The 17,080-nt window shown below is 39.6% G+C and overlaps 1 protein-coding gene across 1 annotated transcript in view; it reads left to right on the top strand.

Moving 5' to 3' along the window:
• The window catches only part of AVEN (apoptosis and caspase activation inhibitor), a 198,005-nt gene that overhangs the window by 164,669 nt on the left and 16,256 nt on the right, over window positions 1-17,080 (top strand). The window lies entirely within an intron of this gene.

Raw genomic sequence — 17,080 nt, 5'->3', positions numbered from 1 at the left:
TTATTATAATTGTGAACATAAGTACAGAAGTTATTGATAAGGCTTTGGGGAAAGAAGTGAATTAATTTAAAATGTCTTCTGCCTTTTAGTAGACATATAAGTAGTAGAATATAAATTCCAAGAGAGCAGGGACTCTGTTTAACCTTCGTATCTCCAGCTTCTAGTCTGCATGATAGCAGGTACTTAAATACATATGTAAGTGGGTGAATACATTGTAAGTGTATTCAGATTGTATTCAGTAGACCAGGAGAGCAACATACAAAACTAGTTTCAAAGTATATTTTATCTTTGGACCCAATAATTGCAGTTTCCAGAAATATCTGTCAAGAATTAAAAATGCCAAAAACCTTAGCATTACGTTGAAGTATGAACCTTGAAGAATTAGCTGTGGGATGAAGGATGCATTTGACAGATTAAAAAAAAATTTTTTTTAAGGAGATACAGACCCCATTATTCCAACTATGCGTGTTGTTTCACTTTTAGTTAGATTTCTTTTTAATGTTTTTATTTATTTTTGAGACAGAGTATGAGCAGGGGAGGGGCAAAGAGAGAGGGAGACACAGAATCTGAAGCAGGCTCCAGGCTCTGAGCTCTCAGTACAGAGCCTGATGCGGGGCTCGAACCCATGGACTGTGTGAGATCATGACCTGAGCTGAAGTCGGACGCCCAACCGACTGAGCCACCCAGGAACCCCAACTTTTAGTTAGATTTTTGGTATTTTCTGCCAGTGGAAGGATAGCAGTTCAGTTGCTTGCCTGCAGTCTTTCCTGAAGCGGCATCTCTTACCAAAAATGAGGAGTAAGATCCTGAGAAAGGCCTGTCGGTGCCTTCATGTTCTGTAACCACACTCTCCAGAGCAGGCTCCTTCTGGGGATCTGAGCTCTGAGAAGAGCTATTTAAAATTCTTGGCTTCAGGGTTGTTCCTTCTTCCCACTCTTTTCTGTTTGAGAAACCTTGAGAAGGAACTCGGTATCACTGATGGAACACTGTGATCATACCCTCTTCCAACTGCTTCATTGATGTATTGCACATTTGGTGTGAGCCAGAAGTTGCTGATCAGAGGTGCTGTTTAAGCAAAGAAAGGCTCCCGTGGGGTGCAGGCTTCTTCCTGCTGTTCCAAGACATCTCAGGCCATCTCTGTTTTCCTAGTAGTAGTGACCACAATTTTTATTCAGGAAAGATAAAGCACAAAAAGAACAAAAGTAAGTTTCTAAAGGATTTATATGAAGTCTTTATGTGTTAGGAAAACTGGCATAAAAGCAGAGAATTCTCAGAGAAATACTGCTTTCTAATACAAGCGAGGCAGCTTTGTATGCATCTCGTCCAGTAAATAAAATTTCCCCTGGGGATCAATTTCTAAAACTTGCTTCCTCATAACAAAGGACATCTTTAAAATTTATTCTTTTTAACGTTTATTCATTTTTGAGAGACAGAGACAGAGTGTGAGCGGGGGAGGGGCAGAGAGAGAGGGAGACACAGAATACGAAGCAGGCTCCAGGCTCGGAGCTGTCAGCACAGAGCCTGACGTGAGGCTTGAACCCACAAACCGTTAGATCATGACCTGAGCCGAAGTCAGATGCTCAACCGACTGAGCCACTCAGGCACCCCACAAAGGAAATCTTTTAAAGCGATGTTTTCTAGTAAATATTTTAGGACTTCTCTTTTTATTTTGTATTATTTTTTCCAGGTTTGTTGAGAATTGACAAATATATATATTTAAAGTATACAGTGCAATGATTTGAGACACAGTTGCATTGTGGAATGATTTGTTTGCTGTGAGAACACTTAAGATCTGCTTTCTGCAACTTAGAAGTATGCAACAAAAATTTATTTCCTCATAGTTCTGGAGGCTAAAAGTCCAAGGTCAGGATGTCAGTTTCTGATGAGACTTTCCTTTCTGACTTGCAAATGGTTGCCTACCTTCTCACTGTGTCCTCATGCAGCCTTTCCTTTCTTACACTCCTGGTGCCTCTTCCTCTTCCTTTATCCCCAAGGTAGGGTGAGATCAAGGGTCACATGCTGTACTGACTGAGCCAGCCAGGTGCCCCTCTCTTCCTCCTCTTCAAGGCCTACCAGTCTTATTAGGACCCTGCCCTTATGACCTCATTTAATCTTAATTACCTCCTTAAAGGTCCTCTCTCCAAATATAGTCTCATGGAAGTTAGGGTTTCAGTATATGGATGTTGCGGGGGAGGGGAGCAGGGGAGTGGGCCACTGTCCAGAACACAAAGACTTTTTTTTTTTAAACATAAACACAGTACCACTATCACACCTAAGAATAGTAACAATAAACCATATCAAATATTTAGTCAAAGCTCACCTTTTCCCAATTACCTTATAATTTTTCTTAATGTTTATTTATATTTGAGAGAGGGAGAGAGACAGTGCACCAGCAGGGGAGGGGCAGAGAGAGAGAGAGCAGGAGACAGAATCTGAAGCAGGCTCCAGGCTCTGAGCTGTCAGCACAGAGCCCAACGTGGGGCTCGAACACTCAAGCCAAGAGATCATGACCTGAGCTGAAGTCGGATGCTCAACCAACTGAGCCACAGGCGCCCCAATCTTATAATTTTTTTTTATTAAAGCCTCAAAGTTTTATCTTACTGGTAGTCTGTGGGAATGTCTTTGTATTATTTAATGTGCATTTATTTACTGTGTTGTCAGCATCGTTCTAAGCACAATGAGGAGCTGAGTGCCCGGGTCAGAAAACGGTAAGCTGAGGTGAACTTCAGTTTCTCCAGTGAGTGACCACACGACAGTGCCAATTTCCTTCACCTCACATAATGCCTGACTTCTAGATACAATACAGTGTTATTAACTATAGCTACCATGCTGTACGTTAGATCCCCAGAATTTATTCTTTGTATATTGGAAGTTTGTCTCATTTCCATCTTCCCCCCAACCCCTGAACCAACATTCTACTTTCTGCTTCTATGAGTTTCTTATTTAGATTCCACGTGTGAGATCATGAAGTGTTAGTATTTCTCTATATGGCTTTTTATACTCAGCATAATGCCCTCCAGGTTCATCCATATGGTTGCAAAAAGCAGGATTTTCTGCTTTTTAATGGCTGAATATTCCGTGTGTGTGTGTGTGTGTGTGTGTGTGTGTGTGTGTGTGTGTGATCTACTTTATACATTCATCCGTTAAGGACTTTCGGATCGTTCCTATATTTTGACTATTGTGAATAAAGCTGCACTGAACATGGGTGTACCAATATGTCTTTGAGATCCTAATTTCATTTCCTTTGGCTGTTTATCCGGGAACGGGATTCCTGGATCATATGGTAGTTCTATTTTTAATATTCTGAGGGACCACCATGCTGTTTTCTATAGTGGCTGCATCAATTTATACTCCCACCAACCATGTAGAAGGGCTCCCTTTTTTCCACATCCTCGCCAACATTTGTTATCTCTTGTCTTTTGATACTAGCCATTCTGACAGGTGTGAGGTGATAGCTCATGGTGGTTTTGATTTGCATTTCCCTGATGATGAGTGATGTTGAACACTTTTGTGTGCATAATGGCCATTTGTTTGTCTTCTTTGGAAAGATGTGTATTCCGGTCCTTTGCCCGTTTTAACCAGAATCATTTGCTTTTTAGCTGTTGAGTTGTATGGGTTCTTTAATAAGTTTTAGATTTTAACCCTTTATCAAATATATGATTTGCAAATACATTCTCACACTCCCTAGGCTGCCTTTTCAGTTTGTTGATTGTTTCCTTTTCTGTGCAGAAACTCGTTAGTTTGATGTGGTTCCACCTGCTTTTGTTGCCTGTGTTTTTAAGGTCTTACCCAAAAACATCTTTGCCAAGACTGATGTCAGAGAGCCTTTCCCCTTTCTTCTCTTCTAGTTTTATGGTTGCTGGTGTTACATTTAGATCTTCAATCCATTTTCAAGTTAATTTTTGTGAGTGGTGTAAGATAGGGTCCAGTTTCTTTGTTTTTTTTCTTTTTCTTTTTTTGCATGTGGCTATCCGGTCTCCCCAATATGATTCTTTGAAGAGACTGCCCTTTTTTCCATTGTGTGTTCTTAGTGCCCTTGTCTAAAATTAGTTGCCTACACAAGTTTTTCCCTTTTCAGCAATCATGTTCATAGTCATCAGCTCATAAATTTGCACCATCCACTTTCCTTGGCTAGTGGTAATTATTAGAATGTTTCATCTTGAGATCCGTTTGAGAAAGTTCCTTTCATTTTTCTCCAGTTTTGAGGGCAGTGTCAGAGAAATTCCAGTTGATGGTCTCTGTGTCTTCTCTTGCCCACTTGTTATTTATTTACTTATTTATTTAATTTTTTAGTGTTTGTTTATTTTTGAGAGAGAGAGAGAGAGAGAGAGAGAGAGACAGAGTGTGAGAGGAGGAGAGGCAGAGAGAGAGGGAGACACAGAATCTAAAGTGGGCTCCAGGCTTTGAGCTGTCAGCACAGAGCCTGACGTGGGCTTGAACTCACAAACTGTGAGATCATGACCTGAGCCGACATCGGGTGCTTAACTGACTGAGCCACCCAGGTGCCCTGTCTTGCCCACTTGTTTTTAGTCGATGTCTGTGATTTACCATAAGTTCTGAGTGCAAACATAATCTTCTATTTTATGTTTCTGCCCTGTATTTTTGGCAAGCTTCATGAAAATAACATGTTTAATACTTTTCCTTATTTCTTTATCCTCTACCCCCTTTATGTTCTATAGACCATATTTATATGGTCTATAAATATATATTAAATATATATTATTTACATAAATATATATAATATATTATAATAAATGTAGGTAATATATAAATATAAAATACATTATATATCCTATATATATTAAATAATATGTATATTAAAGTTTTTTCCATCTTATTTGAGTAATCTGTACACCCAACATAGGGCTTGAACTCATGACCCTGAGATCAAGCATTGTGTGCTCTCCTGACTGAGCCAGCCAGGCACACCTAGACCACTTATATTTATTTGCTGATTTATTTTTTGTACGTTCACTCATCTGCTTATTCCTTCTCGAATGCATAGATGTACACATTATTCATACAGTGAAGACACATTTGCTGTTTACTGTGTGCCAGAAACTGCACTAGTTCCGGAAGTATGTGACAGTGAAGAGATCTGGCTCTGACAGGTACATTACTTGAGATAATCACGTTAGCGAAGCTGTCTGTGAAATGCAGACGTGATTTTGGCTTTGTGTGGAGCAAGGTGGCGTGGATCCTCCACGAAGATGAGATTGCTGTGTACCTCAGTCAAACCACTGAACACATACTCTATTGTGACCCCTTTTGTTCCCCTCAAGGAAGTAGAAAACACTTGGAGTATTGAGGAACAGGACCCTAGGCTCTATCAGTGAGGCAGCACCACCACCGGATTAAGATCAGCGTAGCCCAACGTGAAGGGCACTTGGGTGGATACGTGTGGCAAGGTGGATTCTGTGAAGTTTGGTTTTGCAGAACACTGGGTATGTAGGTAGTCGCCTTGCCACGCTACTGTGCTACGAGTAGAAAGCCGCCCCTTTTTTTTTTGTACGTCATTTTCACAGCCAGGCTTTATGACCACCCCCCACCCCTGCCCCCAGTAATATTGTATGCCAGATGCTCTATATACATAGGTGGTGAAAAGGGGCCGTAGTTGCTCTGTAGGCCTCAAAGGTCATGACTCAAAGAAGATTAAAACCACAGTTTGCACATATTCGCTTTAATTTGTGATGGGAAGGCAAAGCAAAAAACTTGTAAAATTCGAATTACTCTGCCTATCATTTGGCCCTTTAAATCGTAGCTCAGTACAATGATACTTGAGTGGTTTTCAAAAATAAAAATAAAAAAGTAAAGACAATGTCATGGGAGAAGAAGGAGTGATGGATGCTGATGTTTTTGTTTTGTTTTGTTTTCCATGCAGAAACACATTTCATACTCACTGGGTTGAATAGGATGAAGGAGAGGCAGAGAAACAGATCATTTGAGGTTTACACTGATTGGAATGTGAAAGGGAGACTCTGAGGGACAACATGATGTTCTTAATGAGCCTAATATTATTTTAGAGTTTTCAGCTGAGATCATAATGTGTGTAAAAACAACAAAATAAAATAAAACAGACTTCGTAAGCCAAGAATGGAGAGGGCAATAAAAGCCAGAAATCTGCTGGATGCTAACAGTAATGATCTTGGTATTGGTTAGAAATGGTTTCATTATACTGATTTAGATTAAAGGGCCATCGTTATTTGGATAGTGAGATCTTATATAGTTATCATGTGAAGTGTTTGTATCGCAACAGACAAAAGATGCCCATTTTTATAGTTTGTTAATAAAATAGATTTTTTTAAATTAGAAATTTAGAAAATTAGAAATTTAGAAAATTTAGAAATTTAGAAAATTACAAAATGTTTGAAATATAAAATATGATCACTAAATATTTTCTGAAAGATATATTTTCAAGTACGTACAAATGAAAAGAATTTTTTTTTTAAAAATATGTATAAGAGTACATCTTACTTGAGCTACCGGAATAGGAAAAAAGAATTCCGTGCCCAGTGGGTGGCTCCAAGTCACGACTCTGAGATCAAGAGTTGCAGGCCCTACTGACTGCAGCCCTTTCTGCCCACAGGTCCTATCCCTGTGCTTTTATTTATTTTATTTATTAATCACCTTTTTGCATCAAAGATGTCTTCAAGGATTCTTTCTTGGCCATTGGCTCTGGACCAACCCACCATCACCCCAAAACTTCATCAGATAGGATACAAGCTCCAAGAGGGCACAGACTTTGTTTTATTCACCACTGTATCACCCACATCTGGGACTGTAGGATAGGTGGTCAATAAAAGTTGAGCCAGTGTATGAAAGAATGAATGAAATTGACAGCTGAGAAAATGGAATTATCTAAGATGAAACTAGAACCTAGTCGTCCCAACTTTAATTACTTTTATTTTTTTTAAGTTTCTTTCTTTATTTTTAATGTTTATTTTTGAGAGAGAGAGAGTGAGCGAGTGGTGGAGGGGCCGAGAGAGGGAGATGTAGAATCTGAAGCAGGCTCCAGGCTCTGAGCTGTTAGCACAGAGCCCGACGCAGGGCTCAAACTCAGGAACTGTGAGATCATGACCTGAGCCGAAGTTGGATGCTTAACTGACTGAGCTACCCAGGTGCCCCTTACGTTTATTTTTGAGAGAGAGAGTGTGCATGAGAGTGTGCACACCTGTGAGTTGGGGGAGGGGCAGAGAGAGAAGGAGAGAGAGAGAGAACCCAAACAGGCTCTGTGCTCTCAGTGCGGAGCCTCATGTGGGCTCCAGCTTAGGAACCGTGATACCGTGACCTGAGCTGAAATCAAGAGTTAGATGCTTAACTGACTGAGGCACCCAGGCACCTCTCCCAACTTTAAATATATCTTATTTCTATTATGTGATTTGCCTTTACTCTTCATGGTTGTACAGAAAAAGACAACACAGCAGGCTTGAGGCTGCTTATCCAAAAGAAAGTCCTGCTTGCAAGGTTGGTTGGTGTCTGGGAACTTGGAATTTGGGAGGATTCTTACCATTCTCCAAACCAATCAGAGTGGCTCACCATGCCTAGATTGTTCATACAGGCTATATAGTTTATGTTGGACACCTGCTTTCCTTTTGCATATCTGGAATTTTGGGGCAGGGGTAGGGAGAGAGTGCTTATGTGCTCAGTTCCCAGTAAGAACCCCGGTACCAAGTCTTTAATGAGTCTTCCCTGGTGGGTAATACGTTACACGTGTTGTCATATCTCCTTGCTGGAGGAGGTAAGCACTTCCAGTGGGACTCCACTGGGAGAGGACTCCTGGCTGCTTGTGCCTCTGGACTTTCCCTGATGCACTTTTTCCCTTGCCTGATTTTGCTTTGTGCTTTTTTGCTGTAATAAATCGTAGCCACAAGTACAACTATATGTTGCATCCTATGAAGTCCTTCTAGCAAATTATTGAGTCTGGAGGTTGTCTCGAGGCCCCCTGACACAATGGTGTTGCTTAGCTTGCTCTTTTGGCTCATCAGTCCATTACAGACATCCTTCCATGTTAGTTATACAAGCCTGTCTCAATCTTTTTAATGGCTGTGTAGTGTGCTATATTAGGAACATGCTGTGAGTTATTTAACCGTTCTGTTAATGAATATTCAGAATGATTCTGGTTTTTCATTTTTATAAATAGTGCTTGTACACATACACTGGGTTCTAAAAGTAGATACGCTTTTGTCCATTTTGATAGGTACTGCCCAATTATCTTTTTAAATTTTTTTGAATGTTTATTTTTATTTTTGAGAGAGAGAAAGAAACAGAGTACAAGTGAGGGAGGGTAGAGAATGGGAGAGACAGAGCAGACTCCAGGCTCTGAGCTGTCAGCACAGAGCCTGACACGGGGCTCGAACCCACAAACTAAGATCATGACCTGAGCCAAAATTGGATGGATGCTTAACCACCCAGGAGCCACCCAGGAGCCCCTGCCCCATTATCTTTTTTTTTTTTTTTTCGTGTGTGTGTGAGATCTGCTTGTTTCTTTTTATTTATTTATTTTTTAATTTTATTTTTTTAATTTACATCCAAATTAGTGAGCATATAGTGCAACAATGATTTCGGGAGTAGATTCCTTAATGCCTCTTAGCCATTTAGCCCATACGCCCTCCTACAACCCCTCCAGTAACCCTGTTTGTTCTCCATATTTAATACTCTTTTGTGTTTTGCCCCCTCCATGTTTTTATATTATTTTTGCTTCCCTTCCCTTATGTTCATCTGTTCTGTGTCTTAAAGTCCTCATGTGAGTGAAGTCATATGATATTTGTCTTTCCCTGACTAATTTCGCTTAGCATAATATTCTCTAGTTAATCCACATTGTTGCAAATGGCAAGATTTCATTCTTTTTGATTGCCAAGTAATACTCCATTGTATATATATACCACATCTTCTTTATCCATTGATGTCATCCATCGATGGACATTTGGGCTCTTGCCATACTTTGACTATTGTTGATAGTGCTGCTATAAACATTGGGTTGCATGTGTCCCTTTGAAACAGCATACCTGTATCCCTTGGATAAATACCTACTGGTGCTATTGCTGGGCTGTAGGATAGTTCTAGCTCTATTTTTAATTTTTTGAGGAACCTCCATATTGTTTTCCAGAGTGGCTACACCAGCTTGCATTCCCACCAGCAGTGCAAAAGAGATCCTCTTTATCCACATCCTCGCCAACATCTGTTGTTGCCTGAGTTGTTAATGTTAGCCATTCTGACAGGTGTGAGGTGGTATCTCATTGTGGCTTTGATTTGTATTTCTCTGATGAGTGATGTTGAGCATTTTTTAATGTGTTGGTTGGTCATCTGGATGTCTTCTTTGGAGAAGTGTCTATTCATGTCTTTTGTCCATTTCTTCACTGGATTATTTGTATTTTGGGTGTTGAGTTTGATGAGCTCTTTATAGATTTTGGATACTAACTCTTTATCTGATATGTCGTTTGCAAATATCTTCTTTCATTTTGTTGGTTGCCTTTTAGTTTTGCTGATTGTTTCCTTCACTGTGCAGAAGATTTTTATTTTGATGAGGTCTCAATGGTTCATTTTTGCTTTTGTTTCCCTGAAGACATGTTGCCTCTGAAGACATGTTGAGTAAGAAGCTGCTGCAACCAAGATCAAAGAGGTTTTTGCCTGCTTTCACATCGAGGATTTTGATGGCTTCCTGCCTAACACTGAGGTCTTTCATCCATTTTGAGTTTATTTTTGTGCATGGTATAAGAAAGTGGTCCAGGTTCATTCTTCTGCATGTCGCTGTCCAGTTTTCCCAGCACCACTTGCTGAAGAGACTGTCTTTATGCCATTGGATATTCTTTCCTGCTTTGTCAAAGATTAGTTGGCCATACATTTGTGGGTCCATTTTCTGGGTTCTCTATTCTGTTCCATTGATCTGAGTGTCTGTTCTTGTGCCATGCCCAATTATCTTTTTAGAAGGCTGTTCCAATGTACATTTCCACTAACAATGTAAATGCCCCATGTCTCCACATTCTTTTTTTTTTAATATGAAATTTACTGTCACATTGGTTTCCATACAGACACCCAGTGCTCATCCCAACAGGTGCCCTCCTCAATGCCCATCGCCCACTTTCCCCTCCCTCCTACCCCCCCATCAACCCTCAGTTTACTCTCAGTTTTTAAGAGTCTCTTATGGTTTGGCTGTCTCCGTCTCTAAGTTTTTTTTCTCCCCTTCCCCTTTCCCATGGTCTTCTGTTAAGTTTCTCAGGATCCACATAAGAGTGAAAACATATGGTATCTTACTAACCCTGTTACTCTTTTAAATTTTTATGTCTCATGGTCAAAAAGTGAAATGGCCTCCTATGGTTGTTTAAAGTTGAATTTTCTAAGAACTAGCAATTTTGAGCATCTTTTCCTGTGAGCTTAATCTGTCTATTTTTATGTTTTGTTGAGTGTCTGTGAGTATATGTTCTGTTGAGTGTCTTTTCTGAGTTGATTTGTAGGTGCTGTTGGTGAACTAAGGATTTCAGTATTTTGTCTTTTTTATGTTGCTAAATTTTTTTTTTTATATTCAAGTCAGTCTTTTTCTAATGTTTGTAGTGTCTTTTGTAAGTTTTCAGTTTTGAGTAGTAAACTCTGTTCATCTTTTCCTTTGTGGGTTTTCTGAATATCAAGTCTTGCTTTGAAAAGCACTACCCCATTCTAAGATAATAAAACTATTCCTTTCTGGGGGCGCCTGTGTGGATCAGTATCCAACTTTTGCTCAGGTCATGATTTCATGGTTCATGGGTTCAAGCCCCATGCCGGGCTCTGTGCTGACAGCTCAGAGCCTGAAGCCTGCTTCAGATTTTGTGTCTCCCTCTCTCTCTGTGCCCACCCCCATTCCCATGGAGTCTAGTTACATATACCCCTTGTCACGAAGCGTGGCCTTTTATGATTGCTGGATCTGACACTCTTGAGTCAGATACATTTTTTACTTGTAAATGGTTACCTGTTGTTCATGGTGTTGGTGAAAACTCTGTCCCAGGCTGAACATTTACCCTGACCCCTGTGGAGTCCTGCCTGGGCACCGGTGCCAGGAGCAGTTGAGAGAGAGCTCTGGGCTTGGGTTGATCGTCTTGAGTCAGAGTCATCAGGTCATTTTGGATCTTACTTGTTTAAGGTCATGTGGCCTCTCATGCCACACACACATCGTGGTTCATAGTCCTCGATAAGTGGAGCTGCTTTGAGAACTTTGGGAAGTCATCTCACTACATGTGAGATGTCTCCCTTTATGTTGATGACCCTCTGCATAAGGCTGATCTCTGTCTGCCATTTTATTCTGGTGTCCATTTCATGGCGATTTTTTTCTTCACATAGGTGGATAGTGTATATTTTGATGTGGTTTATGGTTATTCATTGCTTAAGTGTCTCATTGTGAAGCCAGTCTTCTATGGCCTTCATGCCATTAGGTGATCATAGGCCCAGCAACCAAACCAAGAAAGGGGGAAAGTTAACTGTGTATTATACAAGCTATCAAAACCTTTTAAAGTTTGAAAAAAATATGTAAACTACATAATCGAAGCTTTCTCTAAAGACAGTTAAGTTACCTTGAAAGACTACATCTATAAATAGAACTATCAGCTTTTAAATGTCACATATAACTGTTCAAGGAAAAAAATCTACTTCCCATTTGGCAGCCGGATGGACCTCTTCAGAAAGAAACCAAAGGAAAGCAATGCCAGAATTTATTACATTTGAACAGCTTTAAAAATATAATGGGTTTAGAAACATTGACATTTCAAATAGCTGTTTTTTCCCCTCATGTACCACCAGAAAAGAGAAAATCTTTTAACATCTCCTATAAAAAAGGGTGATAAAAATTGAAATTATATTTTGTAACAAAATACCACTTTACAATTCAATTACAATTCTGACATAAAGACCATTTTAGCAATAATACATTTTCACAATGTAGTTATAAATAAATGAGCATAATATGGATCACTCACTAAAATTTAACTTGAGAACCCAAGTACAATTGACTGGACATAGGCATGTGGAGCAGCAGAAAGGAGTTTAGGTTCCCGTCCCTTAGAGTTAGAAGCCCTGCATTAGTGGGAAGAAAGAGGGCTGCCCATTTGCCATATTCAGCAGAGGAAATCAAAGGACCAAGCCTGTAGACATTGGGATGCTGTAGGTACTGCGGTGGGTGACCCATGTGTGGTGAATGCATGAACCCTTTCCTTCTCTTCAATGTGTGGAACTCGCTGGGGCAAGAGTCATCCCGGGGCACCTGGGTGGCTCAGTAGGTTAAGCGTCCGACTTTGGTTCAGATCAGGATCTCGCGGTCCGTGAGTTCGAGTCCTGCGTCAGGCTCTGTGCTGACAGCTCGGAGCCTGGAGCCTGCTTCTGATTCTGTGTCTCCCTCTCTCTCTGCCCCTCCCCTGCTCGTGCTTGTGCTGTCTCTCAAAAATAAATAAGGATTAAAAAAAATAGAGTTATTCCATAAGCCCCACAAAGCAGCCAGCCCAGAGCATTATAATTCTTTCTTTAGAAATCTCTAATTATGCACCGCTTTTTGAAATTTCTTAGGACGGAGTTCTGAATTTACTTTGTACACAAATCTGCTTCTGTTTGTGTCCCATCTCTAAATTACAGAGATGGGAAAGCGGCATGGAAAGTGACTGTCTTCTCTTTTACTTGCTACCCCTTTTCCTTGGAAAACAAAAGTTCAAAAGGGGATACAAACATCCAACCATTTCCATGGGTGATCATGAACTAATCTGTTCTCATCTGAAGAAAAGCTTATTGTCAATTAACATTTTGGATGTTATATGATGTCATTATTGATGACAACAGGTTGTGTATTAATCACTTTTTAAAAAAACTTTCCTGTGTTATTACTTATGTTAATTTCACTACTAAATGATGTTACTGATGAGCAATTTTAGGATCTGCTCATCTCCTAAACATTTCAGGCAAAGAGTAGTAGGCAAAAAGTATCCCAATATCTGGGATACTTTCCTCCTGTCCGGATAACTCGAAAAGCCAACATTACACCCTTATCTAAAATTGGATTCTGTCCTTATAAATTTTAATTAATTTTCTGATTTTAAAAGCATCCTTCCAGAAAATTCAGTTCTAATCTGATCAAGCCTTTAATTCTAACACCCAGTTTATAGGAAATATAAGGAATAAAAAAACAGATTAGATAATATGAAAGTACAAATCAGTAAAATCCAGGAAGTGAAAAAACTGACAGGTCAAATGGTCTGGTTTCTTCAACAAATAAATTATGAATGCTAAAGATATTTAAGGGACACATCAACTAAATGTCTTGTGGGTATTTATTTGGATTATGATTTGAATACACCAGTACATCAGATAGAAAAAACAATCTCCTGGGGCATCTGGGTGACTCATTTGGTTGGGTGTCTGACTCTTGATTTTGGCTCAGGTCATGATCTCATGGTTTGTGGGTTCGAGCCCCACACTGGGCTGTGTGTTGATGGTGCAGAGCCCGCTTGGGATTCTCTCTCTCCCTCGCTGTCTCTCAAAAGAAATAAATAAATGTAAAAAAACAAAATAAAAACAATCTCCTCACCATCCCTCCCCAGCCCACCAGAGAAACCTACGCATTTTATGGAGATATTTAAATATTATGTGCATATTTTATAGTATTAATTTATTATGTAATCACCGCCATTTTACATATTGTAATATTATTGTTGTTATTAAAAAGACACCTTATACTTTAGGGGTAGATGCCAAGACATATTATCTGGTTGATACCAGGCTCCAGATGGGGCTAAATTTGCATACGTACATGCTTAAGATAAATTAGGCCCTTAACTTGCTGAATTCTGCCCCGTGGCATCTCTTGGAAATGCAGTAAACATGAAATGGAGAAAAGCTGGTTAATTATGTCAAAATGATTGCTAAAACTTGTCAAATGGAATTTGGTAAACAGATTCCACTGGTTCCTTGCCTAGCCAAAGTTTCTCATATAGTCGTAGTAAAAAGAGAAGATAATTCTTCCTTTAAAAAAGCAGCAGTAAACCCAACATTTATTACCCTCATTCTACTCCTAAAACATAAGAAATACACCAATGGTTTAGAGCTATTCCTCTGATAGTGCACTTGTATAAATTCTACGTTGAGCTTTGAAACTTTGAAGAAGTGTTACTACTTTTGATAATACCCGTGAAAAGCAAAATGGTTATTTTGGGTATACAATAAAACACAAACATGATCATCAAACTGAAAACACTGGAGTTGGCATCCAAACAACAGGTGTTTTTTATAGATGATCCACTGATGCTCCTTTAATTTAACCATCAATGTATCCTGAAAAGTGTTAAGTAAAGCTTTTACAAAGTCAGTCACATTTGAAGGATGTCAAGGGATCTCAGTACAGATTTCCTCGGCTATCTGAAAGCAGAGTGTTCCTATGAAAGCTCTTTGAAGCCAAAATGGTGTCAAGTGATGAGCATTTCTACTTTTGTAGGTCTGTCGTAAATGTGGAGTGGCATAGCGTGAAATTCTGGAAAGTGGAGGATACCTGTATTTATGTGAGCTCACGAATCCTTTGGTATAATCCGAAAGTTACTCAGTTTATCAAGTTACTGCCGTATAGTTTTGTGTTTTTGGGGTATCAGATTTTTAAAAAGACTCCGTCTTCAAGATGTGGAATGTAAACTTTAAGTTAAAGAAAGCCAAGTGCACTGTAAGGCACTTACATAATGAGAATCAACATCCTTACTACTGACAGCCTTAAACAGATCTACCAAGGCAACTTGTGACTTTCTGATAAAAGTAATGTATATCATTTATATAAATAATTCCAGGACCCAAAAAGTACCCATCAAAATATGTTCAGTAATAGCAAATACCAAGGCTTCTGAACACGTTGTTTGCATTTCTGCTTCGTAGTGCTGCACTTAGGTGTTGAACACTCTTATCATCAAAATAAATACTGGCATCTATGTGAAGAAAAAAAATAGCCATGAAATGGATCCCAGCAGGCCTGGGAGTGCCGGCCTACGCCAAGGTTCATAGTTAGGGATTGGTTCTGGAAAGGTTCTGTTCAAAATAACTGTGGTCTTAAGTAGCTAAAGTCTAGGAGACAGGGTTCAGTACTCAGTGCCAGGTACCAGGGTTAGAATCTGTGGGCCAGTGAGTAAGAACAGAGACCCAAGAGACTTAACACTAACTCCCTCTCTGCTAATCTGAACAGGTGACAGGGATTCACCATGTTATTAGGTGAGGTGTATACTTCTCCCCGGTTTCGTTCTGTCCCACTATGTTTCCTTTTCCCTTCTGTCACTAACTATTTAAAAGTCTGCTGCTCTGCAGATTAGCGACTCTGGATATTAATTAGGAGGAAATGGCATGTTCGTAGGCATGGAGATTTGTCTGTTCCCAAACATTTCATAGAGGTCCCACAACATTTTTCCCTGAGCTAATTACCAGTCAGGATAGCTCCTCCAATTCCTTAGCTTCATGTTTGGGTTCTAGGTTCTCAAGAATGGCTTGGAGAGATGGCATATAGCCACGGTAATGTTAATTAGAATGAGCTATTATCCTATGTGGACAAAGAGAACTTTTGTATCTTCCACCCTGTATGTTTTGAAGGTGACAATTTGGCCCTGCTATTTTATTTTATTTTATTTTATTTTATTTTATTTTATTTTATTTTATTTTATTTTATTTTATTTTATTTATTTTATCTTATCTTATCTTATTCTATTTCTGTTTCTGTTTCTGTTTCTGTTTTTGTTTTGTTTGGGTTTGTTTGGGTGTGGGTTTGGTTTGGTGTGGTCTCATTTACTCTGTAAACAGCTTAAGGATAATCATCACTTGAGAGTTAGTATGTGTTTAGGTATTCATGTAAAATGTGCTTAACAGATACGTAGGACGAATTGAGTTTTGCTAAGCCTGGCTATTGTGGAATACAGCGCTGAGCAGTAAACCTTAGTAACTCGTTGCAAGTGTTGAGTCACGTGAAGAATATGACCCAGCTTCTCTTCAGTCATGTCTTACCTCTTCACCCCTCACCACACTTCAGCCATCCTGGCCTTTCTTCTTCTTCTCGAATGGCCAAACTCCCTTCTATCTTTGAGGCCTCTGCTCATGTTGTTTTTCTGGGGACTTGTTGCCCTGCCAGACTCATTCCAGGTGTCCTCAAAAACCAGAATTGGGAAAGTTTAAAAAAGAAAACCAAGAGGAAGAAGAAGTTCAGACTCCCTTTCACAGGTTCTGTGTCGCCTACATGAGTTGACCTCAGTAAAAGCAGTTGGCTTACAGTCTCTTCTCTTCAGCTTGGGTATTACTAGTGCTTGCTAGAGCTGCTCAGCTGAAGATTTTATGGAGGGTATTATGTTTCTGAGAAATGAATTTGACTAGGAAAATCCTTATGTGATTTTCAAAAGAGGCTTTATAGAATCTTACAAATGAGAATAGAAGCTGGAGGAAGAGCTGTCAGCAGTTAAAAGGTGTGAGTTTGGATTTTATACTAAGATGTGAATTAGTACCAGAGAGATGGTTTCAGTGAACTGAGGTACAGTAAGAAAATAACCAGACAAGTCAAAGATAAGACAATAGGAAGACTTCTTAATTCTTCACTTATGAGACTCTGGCATACGTTTAGCAGGTAAACAACAAATTGAAAGCAATCTCATATTCCTGATAGAAATGAGCGTTCAGACATTTTCTCCAGCAAACCCCAAACGGTGTCCTCTGAGGGTGTGCTTTGAGCCATCTGTTCCATCGTCGGATTGCAGTCTTTGGTGCTTTTGATTATTTGACATTAACCTTGATGGAGAACTCTTCATTGCAAGAAGAAAACTTGGGCAGATTAAGGTAGAAAATAACCATGTTTGAGAGACATAAGTAATAGTAAGGGTAGATTGATTTTCAAAAAAGTACTCAGTATAGAGACAGGAAAATGAAACAATAAGGAGCCACGGATGATAGGCCACGGAATTCAGGCAAGGTTTGACTCTGCTAGGAGACCACATTGCTGAGTTTCAAAGTGAGCTTTGGAGAGTACTGTAGTACTAGTGGGATTGTGCTTTTTTCTGTATTACTGCACTAGAGTGTGTGTGTGTGTGTGTGTGTGTGTGTACCTAAGCATCATTCTACAGGTGTC

Source organism: Prionailurus bengalensis, chromosome B3 (genome assembly GCF_016509475.1).
Source record: "Prionailurus bengalensis isolate Pbe53 chromosome B3, Fcat_Pben_1.1_paternal_pri, whole genome shotgun sequence".
NCBI lineage: Eukaryota > Metazoa > Chordata > Mammalia > Carnivora > Felidae > Prionailurus > Prionailurus bengalensis.
This window is presented reverse-complemented; position numbering and strand designations above follow the sequence as displayed.